The sequence below is a fragment of the Electrophorus electricus genome, chromosome 5 (assembly GCF_013358815.1).
Source record: "Electrophorus electricus isolate fEleEle1 chromosome 5, fEleEle1.pri, whole genome shotgun sequence".
Lineage (NCBI taxonomy): Eukaryota > Metazoa > Chordata > Actinopteri > Gymnotiformes > Gymnotidae > Electrophorus > Electrophorus electricus.
In genome coordinates this window covers 24,747,324-24,755,542 of record NC_049539.1, presented here as the reverse complement: position 1 = coordinate 24,755,542, position 8,219 = coordinate 24,747,324, and the positions used below count along the sequence as shown (strand labels likewise).

The 8,219-nt window shown below is 37.1% G+C and overlaps 1 long non-coding RNA gene across 1 annotated transcript; it reads right to left on the bottom strand.

Moving 5' to 3' along the window:
- Positions 1-865: 865 nt before the first annotated feature.
- LOC118241417 lies at positions 866-2,343 on the bottom strand. The gene is made up of 2 exons (XR_004776072.1): positions 2,312-2,343; positions 866-1,797 (listed from the first exon to the last, which is right to left on the bottom strand). It is a non-coding gene; the product is annotated as an uncharacterized LOC118241417 (long non-coding RNA).
- Between the last annotated feature and the right edge of the window lie 5,876 nt (positions 2,344-8,219).

Here is an 8,219-nt window from a genome sequence, read left to right as displayed (position 1 = left end):
TCTGTTATTTATCTATTTATTTCTTTATTTGTTTATTTATTTAATTCTATTTGTCACTCTCAATATGGCATCTCTCGTTAGTTCCGTTCCGCATACGATCCAAGGCGCAAGCACCTCGCAAGTGTGTTCGAACATCATCCCACCCCCGTTACAAAGTCACCATCCCGGTGTCACTGAACTGTGAATGGAAGTTCACCAATGAGAGTTTGGTTCCTGAGCTTTCTTGTAAAATTGACATTTACACTAGTTCTCACATCTAATGCAATATGAAGATGGTATAATTAGCAAAATATTTCACACTACAAAAATATTCCAGGCCCTAGGCCCGTTATCTTCAGTTATCTCACCGTATGCACAAATCGATCTTCTTGTTAAAGGACAAAGCTTTCATCTGTTTGTTCTATGTGGTAGTTATGCCAGAGACAGATTCACTTCTCCATTCTGTGCATTTTTTAAACAATTTATTGTATTAATATGAGGATCAAATAATGAACTGAATAAGTCAAGGTGCAATTTTAATTAAAATAAAAATATCATTTTAACAGAGGCAACGAATTATCATTGCAAAATTAGCTTAAAATCCCATTGTCATTGCAGTGTGATTACAGGTTATCAGAGCTTGGTTTGTTCACTTTCTTTTAATGTGGTTATCGAAATTATCAATAATTCATCCACATATATGATCATACTTAAGTCCTAGAGAACTTGATATTTTCACATGATGTAAAGACCTTTCATGTGATTTATTACAATAGAACATTGCAGCAAAAACAGAGCACAGAGAATACACTTTAATAAAAATGGAGTAAAGAATCCAGTCACATATTTCATCTTTTCAAACATCAAATCAAAACAAGACAAAGCATTTTCTCTTTGGAACACATTTTATACATATGAGCCAACACACAAATCAAGTCAATAATATAGCTAAAACAGATACACATAAAAGAAAGTGTATTTACATTGTAATGTCGGTGTACCCACATTTGTGAGACACCGTATACATTTGTACTTTTCTTGTACTTCCTTGTTTTGTAACAAAATGCTTTTCTACACAAACACAGACAAATACAAATAAAACCAAACCATAAAAATTAACAAATAAGCAACTACTCATATTTAAAGGACTAAATAGTCCATTTTAAAAATACAAAAGGATGTGCAGATTTTAAGTCTTTAGCTCCATTGCTGAAGTGTTTACCAATAACAATAAATTAACCTTTTGGTATGACAACTGGGTCTGTGGATAATCTGAACACCTCTCTGTTTAAAGGGTTTTGTTTACAGACTGAACACAAGCTGGCCCAAAATACATGCAAAAAAATAAATTCTAGATCAGTAAACTACAGGTATGAAATGTGAATCAGTGTGAATATAATAACTCACTTTCCACCCTTGCATTGGTCACATCAAATCCCCCTGGGTTAATCCAGTTTGTGACACATCACACTCAGTGCTCAGTTACAACAGTGTTTAAAGATCTTCAAAACAGCCTCTAATGTTTTTGCATTTGATGACACTGACACTGTTTACTACATGCAAAACTACACTGTTTACTATATGTACAAAGTAAAGCTACATGATGTGTGATTACTATTCATGAACTACTGTGTTAATAATGTATATAAAGCTGCTCCAAACAGTGTAGGAACAGTGTATAACCTTGTTCTGCTCCAATACACTGTTAGGGTCTTACTGTAGAATACACAACCTGAGGATCCACCATTTCACCATATCCCACTACCCTATCAGAGAACTGTACAGTACTACGCAGTTCACTGAGTTAGGATCCTGCTCCTGTTAAAAGTCAAGATGTAATAAAAAATATTAGTCACATTAAAACAAGTCACAGAGGAATTAATTAACACTGTGTAATGTTTTTAAAATTGAAAATAATTATATATTATGTTATATTGTATTATTTCCTTAACTGTTTAATTGTGTAGCTATTTCTGCAAATTTAAGAATAGCACACCAAAATCTTTCCCTTTCAAATGTAAAATAATCCAGTGGCTGAAGATCTTTTAGTTTATAAACAGTGGAGACACTTTCTATTCTGACCCACAATATGCTACAATGCTTCTTGTTATGTATTTATTTGTTTTGAATATTTACTTGAGTAGAATTTAATCTTGTTTGTCTATTTGATCTATGTAATCCTATATAATTCCTTCATGGTAATTGTAAACTAAAGCACACTGGTATTTTCCTAGAGTTTACATTTTACCGAGTTAACACAAAGCCATATTTCATCAACTCTATTGTAAATTTGTGTGGATTTCATGCATTTTCCATGTATGTTCAGAATTACCTCTTTGTGTTGTTTAACTTTAGAGCCAGTTACTGTAGAAAACAAACAAAATAGTCAAAGGAATTTAGCTGTGGATGTAGAACTGAGTGTAAATATTATATACATGATATCATATATGATAGAACAACATGATATGAGCATAAATATGAAGTGTGTGTGTGTGTGTGTGGGTGTCATATATATACAGAAGAGGTTAATGGATGATCTTTAAACAGCAGTATCAGCAGTACCGTCTCTGTGCTGTTTCATCCTCTTCAGCAAGACTAGAAGAACACCGATGAGAATCACAATCACAGCACTGAACAGCACCGTCAGCATGACTACATCTGAAGAGCAGTGAGCCGAAGAAGATTAAAAGGATGTTAAGAATTATTCATTTAGAATGTTAAGAGTAAAGAGTTCTTTTGAAATCTGTACATTTGACAGCCCGATGTGGTTGATCTCATTCTTGCAGCTGATTCACATTTATGTTTTAAAAACCAGAATGCAAACAGCAAAATGAAGAGAGCATGGTCCATATCCAATTACTTAAACAAAAAACAGAAAATGATCAGCAGAAGAAAATGAGAATACAAACCTTCAGAACTGCTGTTGAAAAGTGTTTCATTTCGCTCTGAAAAACATTGTTTATTGATTAATACAGTTACATGTAGAAAATGTCATGAAGCATACCCATTTTTAATCAATGATGCTATATAAATGTTTGTTAATGAGTAATGTAATGTGACTGCACAGAAAGTCACTTGTAAATATGTTGCATTGCTGAAGGAAATGAAGTCTCTCGGCTGAGTGCCACAGTAATAAAGTCCTGAATCAGTGTGATTAACTGCTTTTATTGTCAGAGAGATGTTCTGGGAGTTTACAGTCATCACAATTCGTTTACTTTGATTGACAAAATAGCAGAGGCTGCTTGGAGAAAATATTTTGTAATATTGGCAAGAAATGTAAACTGGCACAGAACTATCTGTGTGCTTAAACCAGTATACGTAAGTTGATTTTGTTTGTTCACTTTGGTACCAAATGGTAACATCATCACCAGGTTCTGCCACCAATACTAGAGTGACTGGAGAGCCCAGAGTCACTGGGAGCAAATCTGTAATTCAAAAAATGACAAATAAACACAACCTGTTTGAGGATAACCATGAACACCTGAAAAATCATCTTTATCTTGATGACTTCTTCAAAACAATGTTTTACTCTCTCTGTTTCATAATGTAAATGAGATTAGTATTACTTACCAACGCCATGGAACAGGAGAAACAGAAGTAATATACAAACCATTCCTGCTATCAGACATGAAGAGGAAATGTGACTTGTCATATCAAACTCTGCGTTATATAGTTGGAGGTGTGGCTTATGCATTAAATAAAAATTCATAAACTGCAATAATTTCAGTGGAAAATAATATATGTATTTTGCAACACATAAATAAATAGATAATACACAAAAAAGGGATCACGTCATACATTCATACAGTATTACGTACGTTCCTGTAAATAAAGTCACTTGCCATATTGTGTCATGTGGTCACAGGTCTTCAGTGTCACTGCTGTCAGCCAGCATCATTATAGATGTAGTAAAGACAAACACTACTAGAGCTTGTCTTCATGACCTTTAATACAAGTACAGGTTGAATCTAAAAGTCCCATGGGATTGGTACACCGCTCAAATGCAACAAAACATACAAAACATTTGTAACATGAATGCAAAACATTCTTTGATGTGTAGAACTGACTTATAGCCTAGAACCCTGCATAAGATTATTGTATTTGTATTGTCAGTGATAATTTCAGAGTCAGAGGATCAGTCACAGTGATAGTAATGGGATGAGGGGATCAGTCACAGTGATAGTAATGGGGTGAGGGGATCACTCACAATGGTATTAATGAGATGAGGGGATCAGTCAGAGGAATGAAAAGGAGGTGATGGGCCAGTGAAGCATGTTCACAGTTAGTGTGTATGGTCATGTCTAGTGGTGCATGAATGCCATTCTTCTCAGTCCAGGTGTGAGTACGAGTACAAAATCTTTTAGTATTTACTGATATCATACCAATACTCATATCAATAAAGATAGATAGATAGATAGATAGATAGATAGATAGATAGATAGATAGATAGATAGATAGATAGATAGATAGATAGATAGATAGATAGATAGATAAGATAACTTTATTAATCCCAGAGGGAAATTAAAAATATAGATAATAAACTGCTTTGATCCAGACACCAAACAGGAAACACATTTCTAACATGGACCAGTGAATGAGTTGAAATGTAGTGGAATGTTAAAGTGTGTGTTCACATTAACATGTGTCCTTCAGTTTAGATAAAGATAAATACACAATATTAACTTAATTCACTGGGCTTGGTATTTGGGCTCTGCACATTACAAATGTGCCAAAGTCTCTCACTGTAAGTGACTGACCTGTTATTTTCACTGAAATAGGGTGGTCTGTAGACATTGTTTAGCTGACATTTGCTGTAGCATTATTTGATACTGTGTGCTGATAGCAGTGGAGTCCTTGTACTCAGTTTTATGAGGTTTCTTGTATTACAGGAATAAGGTGTTTCAGGGAGCTGGAGTGTGGGGTGTTGTGTGTATCAATGTGAGCTGTTATACCCCATACAGGCTGGAGTGTTATGTGCTGTGTGTATCAGTGTGAGCTGTTATACCCCCACAGGCAGGGTTGTGAGGTGTCATGTGTATCAGTGTTAGCTGTTATACCCCCATACAGGCAGGACTGTGGGATGTTGTGTGTATAAATGTGAGCTGTTATACCCCAGAAAGGCAGGAGTGTGGGGTGTTGTGTGTGTCAATGTGAGCTGTTATACCCCCACAGGCAGGATTATGGGGTGTTGTGCGCTGAAACTGCCTGCAGTTGTTTTGTGATGTTAAATGGACATTTAACGCCACCAGCATCTCCCAGGTTTGTCCAACAAAGGCATGTTCCACATAACACATATGTTGATGATGATGTCCTGGTCTGTTTGTTTGTTTCTATGTTGCCATAGTGGTCTTGATAAATTTAGTTCTCTAACCAAGCTCAGGTTTTTGCTGTGGTTAGTAGCTTTCTCACCGCACTCTCATCACAGCTCAGGGGTGTGTGATGCTGGAGTGGGTGGGACATTCACAAGACAAAGGGGTTTCCATTAGAGCTCTTTAGTGAAGGTTTCAGACCATTTAGTTCCAGCACCCCAACTACCCTAATCGGTTCAGTGCTGCAGCCTGTAATGAGTCTCCAATACTACTGTGCTAATACAATACTACTGTGCTAGTACTAATACTACATCAATATAAGACCAAGCAGCTTGATTCTGATTGGTTAATACAATAACTCTTTGTCGACTACAATATGCCTACAGTACCCATATTAAGGATTGAAGTAAGTTATTTGCAGCCTCTCATAACTTTTTTTTTTTAATGTTAGAGCACCAAGCGCACCTTTCACCACTGTCAGTTTCAATGCCACATGCATGGAAACTCGAATCCCTGTCATTCTAGAGTCAATGAGACCATAGAGACCAAATCCAGAAATCAGCTGAACACTGTGGGAAAACATCAGAAACAAACAAGTGCCCAGGTGACCATATAGTGTGGTATATACCATGGAGATGCACCATCAAGTGTGGTGTATACCAAGGAGATGCATCATAAAGTGTGGTGTATACCAAGGAGATACATCATAAAGTGTGATATATGCACTGTCCACACTGCTGTTCTGCATAGGCCTGAATTTCACTTAACAAGATCACCAGTAAGACTGGATATGGACACAGATTCAGGAGTAGAGCTACAATCAGCCACCTCCAGTACATGAATAACACCAAGGTTCACTTCACTATGGAAAGGGACATATACTGAATTCCTCCTGATTTACAGAAAGGACACTGGAAAGTCATTTGGACTAGAGAAGTGTGGTTGGCTGATAATTAAAAGAGGAAAAGTGATCAGGAAAGAGTTTTTCCTCTACATGCCCTGACAGTAATCATATGTATATATGCACAATTAAGGAAACACAAATCAGATTTGTGCCTCCTTGTAATTTTAATGTGGCTTTAGTGTTCCAACAAAGGACCATTCTGTCACCTGAGATAAAACATTTTTCTATATGTATAAACAGGCCTTATTTTACCAGCATACACTCTGAAGGTGTTGTGTAGGCCTGTTTTAACAGATCTCCTCAAGTGAACTTTGTGATCAGTAAACATTTGCTTGTGGAAGTGAAAGGAGTATCTAGTGAGAACAAAAATTGAGTGGTTTTGATGCAAAGTGTGAGGAATAAACTGGGGGTCCATGTTGAGGTTGGAAAATATTTAGACCACAGTGTGTAAAAGAGCAGAATGGCTAGAATGACTGCTATGTACACAGCCACAGCCTTTGATGTGGTTAAAAGTGTTTGTTTGTTTGCTGTTCATGCAAAGACATGCACAGACAGACATGCACACATGCCTACAGATCTGTTTCCATCACACAGTGCCGTGGACAAAAATACATAAAAGACCACAGCTAAATTGCAGTTCTGTTTGATATTAACATGGTAATTAATAAATTGAATATTTGGGATTCTGATCCAATACAAAAGCATTACAGATGAATGCATATTGTAACGGGACGCACCCCCCACCCACGAGTCACGTGGTACGGCCTGCTGTGTGCGGGGGGGGGGGGGGGGGGTGTTCACTCTTGTTTGTAGCCACACCCCCGTGATGGCACGCACCTGCACAGGGTTTAACATTGAGTGTTTGTTAGTCTATCTAAACGCCTGTCAGTGCGTGCCTTAGTGTTGGTCATTGTTTGTTAGAGTCTGAGTAGTATGTTAGTATTCATGCTTGTGTAGCCATTATTATTATTTGTATAATCTATGTCAATGTTACAGTCTTTATCATTAGCGTTGGTGTTTATGTTTACTGTTAATGTTATGTGTGAGTGCCACTATTGTCCTATATGTTTAATGTCATTAAATGTTGCACATAGTCAAGGGAGTCTGTGCGTCCTGTTCCGCACCCTGCGGCACTCGGGCCATCACACATATTCTCTCAATACAGTCCATAAACATGGATTCACAAGTTGTACATCATTTAATCAGCCTTACTTTACACAGAATTCTGCCACTTTGATTACCATAGTAACCCCCAAACTACTGTAAGCATCTCCAAACACTAAGCCAGACAGCAATACACAAACATGTACATCCATGCTACAGCATCCATCCACCAGCTATTTAACATGTGGTGATCTGGGTTCTATCACTGGAACATAGCCAGGAGTCCCCAAGATCATGACTGACTGTGCTTTCATTGGGTGGGAAGGATGGGTTAGTCATGCTCTCTCTAAGTTTCAGTTTACTTTACATGTTCATGCTGCTGTAATCCACTGAGCTAGTTAGTTTGTACTAAATGCAGTAGCTTATTAAGAGTATATTTAGAATGTAGTAGTTTACTATTATTTTTCTTGTGTGTTTATAGACCATATCAGCGCACATCACATTATATCATCATAGTATTTTGTTAGGTCAGTGATACTGTGGTGGATATGATTTTGGACCGCCAATCGCAAGGTTGTGGGTTTGAATCTCAGCTCTGCCATGCTGCCACTGTTGGGCTCTTGAGCAAATATTTTAACCCTCTCAGCTCCAGGTGTGCTGTACAATGGCAGGCATGTTCTCTGACACCAGCTCAAAGAAGCTAAGATATGCAAAGAGAAACATAACATTGTACAGTACACATGTACAAATACAGTATATATATTTATAACCAAATAAAGGCATTCAATCTGGCCTAAATCCTAATCTAGCAGCATACAAGCATATTAAACTACAGTGCATTATACTCAGTTGTGAGCATTACAATTTAACAAATGTCAGACTGCACCAGGAGAAGTATTCCATTCTGTCTGGATGCTCTGTAA